The sequence below is a fragment of the Copadichromis virginalis genome, linkage group LG18 (assembly GCF_057382275.1).
Source record: "Copadichromis virginalis isolate Kocher_CV1m ecotype Utaka linkage group LG18, C_Virginalis_male_GT1.1, whole genome shotgun sequence".
Taxonomy (NCBI): domain Eukaryota; kingdom Metazoa; phylum Chordata; class Actinopteri; order Cichliformes; family Cichlidae; genus Copadichromis; species Copadichromis virginalis.
Window position 1 is genome coordinate 20,940,098 of NC_140635.1, and position 3,730 is coordinate 20,943,827.

The following is a 3,730-nucleotide window of genomic DNA, read 5'->3' on the forward strand; positions in this document are numbered from 1 at the left end:
TCTATTTGTGGCTGAGTTTGCTTTTATTTTATTGTTCTGTTGACTTTGGGGGGGGGGGGGGGTGGACTGGAGGGCGGGAGGTCATGGGAGGGAAGGGGTTCACAACACTTTAGAGCTGAGGCCTTTGTGTGTGTGTGTGTGTGTGTGTGAGAGAGCAGGAGGTGTGCGTGCGTGTGTGTGTGTGAAGCAGAGGGGGCAGTTGGAGGACCATGAAGGAGAAGGTGTGTAGGAGTCACTGTTACACCTTGTTTTTGAGTCTCCTCTTGGCCCTTCCTTCTTCATTGTCAGTTTTAAAAATGTTCTTGTCCACGTCTAAAACACTGTGACTTCTGAAAACTATGCTCAAGAAAAAACCCTTGTGTGACCATTATGTTCCCTCACCTGCTATAGAAATTTAACTAACAAAATAAATGGAATGAAAAAAAGTGCTTCTTCGGTCTTTGCCAGTCTTTGCGTGTGTGTATGTCCACCTGTTGCCCTGTAAATAAATAAAATGGGAGCACACATCTCACACACTGTGGCCTGTTCTCTCATCAAGACACGATGTTGAGGTGTCGGGTAGAAGCATGCTGACCCTTCTGGCCTTGACATACAAGCGCTGAGTTACTAAAGCGGTAAAATCAAAGAGATGCTTAAGATAAAGGCAAAGATTTTAATATTATCTTTATTATATTGTCAGGGAAGGATAGACATGAACTTTCTAAGCATGCTCCATCCATCTCATCCAATTTAAGCACAAGATTACACTTCATTTGGGTCTGAAAATTACATTAATTTTGCTTTGGACATTTGTCTTTCCCTTTATTTCTTTGCCAACCTCAGGTCAAAATGTAAATCTTACATACAGTAAAACGTATTTACAAAGCGTGTTGGATAACTGTGTGAGCTGGGGGCCTACCTCAGCTGTCAAAGGGAGAGAGGCTACATCCTTGACAAGATGCCAATCAGTTGCAGGACTAACACAGAGAGAGGCGACCATTCACATCCACACCTATCACAATTAGGAATCCCCAGTTAACCCAACTCTGCATAAAATTTTGATGACCACATTCTTAATTTTCCTCATCCCAAGTCTTCAAGATACTTGCTACATTTGTCTGGTACGCAGTAGTTAAAGGATAACACGACATAAACGCAGCTATTCGCTCACTGTTTTGTTTGTGTTCAAATAAATGTGAGTTTCACAGATCAGAGGGATGATAAACAAATTTATGATGATTATCTAAGGACATGAAAAAGACAGAAAACTCCATGCAGAATGAACTGGATGTCTTATCGGTTTAGATTTATTGTTATCTCACTGTGCCTGAGGTGTTGTGCAAGCATAACAGTGCCCTCAGCTTCCTGACAGTCATCTGACACCCCCTGAAAGCCGCACAGGTTTAGGGTTAGGAAATAATCCGTCAGAAAGAGTTGTCGCACACGGACAAGCATTTAGCAGCGTGTGTCTTCCTGCTGAGTAAAACGTCCCCACTTTGTGAACAATGACTTAACAGTAGGAACCAGTGAACTGGAGCTTTGAACCACCTGTAAGGTGCCTGGGATCACCGGTTGCCTGAATTATTGTTGTGACTCATCTGTCTAAATCTCGGACGCACATCCCCACACACAAACATCAAGCCTCTTGTGTTTATGTGCACTGCAGATTCTGAAACACAAACATAAAACAAGCTACATGCTCTCTCTCTCTCAAACACACACACACCCACATCCCTGCCTCCTCGTGCGCAGATGCACACACATATACACACAGGCCCACCTGTGTAGATAAAAGGTAGATGCTGTAAATTCCTTTGCTTCCCACACAACAGCTCCTCGTTTGTCAGCCCAGGCAAAGCAGCCCATGTCTGAATCTGATACCTCGCTCTTTTGAAGTCGCTGTCATGCACATGCACATCTAACACAAGCCTCATACTCTTGCACACAGGCAGACAGCAACAACACAACGCAGTGTTTATGTGTCTATATTCGGGGTAAGCTAAACCTAAATATCTCTTAGTTTCTACTATCTCACGTACGGCCTCGAGCTAGGAACAACGCGGGCCCTGCTGATTTTGTTTTAAGCTCTTCGTTAATGAGAACATTTGCTCAGCGAGTGATGTCATCACATTTGTGCGCAATGTCACAGTTCAGTGACGAGAAAACATGTCCAGTTATGGGTCACAGCAGGGCTGGAGCCTTACCCAGCATGCTTTGGAGGGAAATTATGTAAACAACTGTTCAGACTAATGTTCACACTCATGAGAGACTATTTTGCATGTACCTAAAGAGTAGAAGAAATTATCTACTACTTATCTAAACCCAAACCTTATCCTGAGGTTAATATTAGTTTAAGCTCACCCTAATCTCAAACCCAGTACAATATATTGATTTATGTTGTGGGGACCTGCTCCTCTGAAAAGAAGGTGGGTCCCCACAGATTTATGTCCCCACAGCTGAAGAAACAGGAGTGCTGAGTCATTCTGGGAACCACATAAGATAGGATTTAATAAGATAAAAAATTAAGGTGTGTTGGACTATTCCTGAGCAGTACAAGAACTACTTTTAAACCTTTTCTGCCTCCTCTCCCCAGCCAAGAAATTAAATAACAATATTGTTAGTCGGTAACAGCTTTTGCAATTAGGGAGGAATGTAACAGCCGTAATGACGGCAGCAGGCACATCACGGTCTGTCTATGAAGCGTCATAGAAGGGACAGCATTGGACGTAAAACTGCTCAATGTGTCTGCTTCTCGTCAGCATTGCCAGGACAGTGGATGTTAACAGTAAGTAAAAATGAGCTCCTTCCCTCCTTTCTGTAAGCGAGTGCAGTGTGTGGGCCCAGAAGCTGATAGTCCAGATAACAGGATCTTCCAGTGCCAACTCCTGACCTGTGTGAGGTGAGATCAATGAAGGAAGAAAAAACATGATAAAGGAACAAAAGACAGAACTCATGATCTGGTGCTGTTGGTGTGCATGTGTGTGTGTCTGTGTGCATGCACTGCTTGGGTGGCCCGAGGATGAGCGCCTATTGTTGCTGGAATTCAATAGGGCTGATTAGTAAAGAAAAGTGTGTGTGTGTGTGCATGTGTGTGAGAGCGGTGGGTGCGTGTGTGTGTGAGTGTGTGAGTGTAAAAACATGCACTGGCATGCGTGTCTGTGTGAAGCAGGGGGTGGTGTATGTGTTTCTACTTTTGCACTAAGCACAGCAGAGAAGAATGGGGGAATTAGCTGTAAAGCCAGTGAGAAAGCAGACTTCAGGGTGACATACCACACAAATCTGGGGAACTAGGATTGCTTCTCTTCACATCCACAGCAGCGCTTTTCCTCAAGAGAATAATTACAGTAAAGTGTAAACTGTATTTTAAAAGGATATCTTTTTTTGTTGGTTTGTTTGTTTGTTTTGTAAGAACTGATAGTTCTTGTTGGAAATCTGAAAATTAAACCCACCATAATCCAGAAATTGGCAGGAGACACAAATGCTGTTCAGTGATTTTTGTTAAGCCAACCTAACAGCCTTCTATCTCTAGCGCCACAGCTGAGATGTAAGAGTGGTGTTGATCTTCTGATCCAAGTCTTGAGGACTCTGGTCACCAGTCCATGCAGACAGCTGTGAGACTGTAGTGATATCCTCGACACCAACAATCAGAAATTAGTATTCCTTAATTACTACTATCTAATGGCTACTATGAACTTTGTATATTCTCCTTGCGTCTACGGGTTGTCTCTAGGTACACTGGCATCCTCCAACA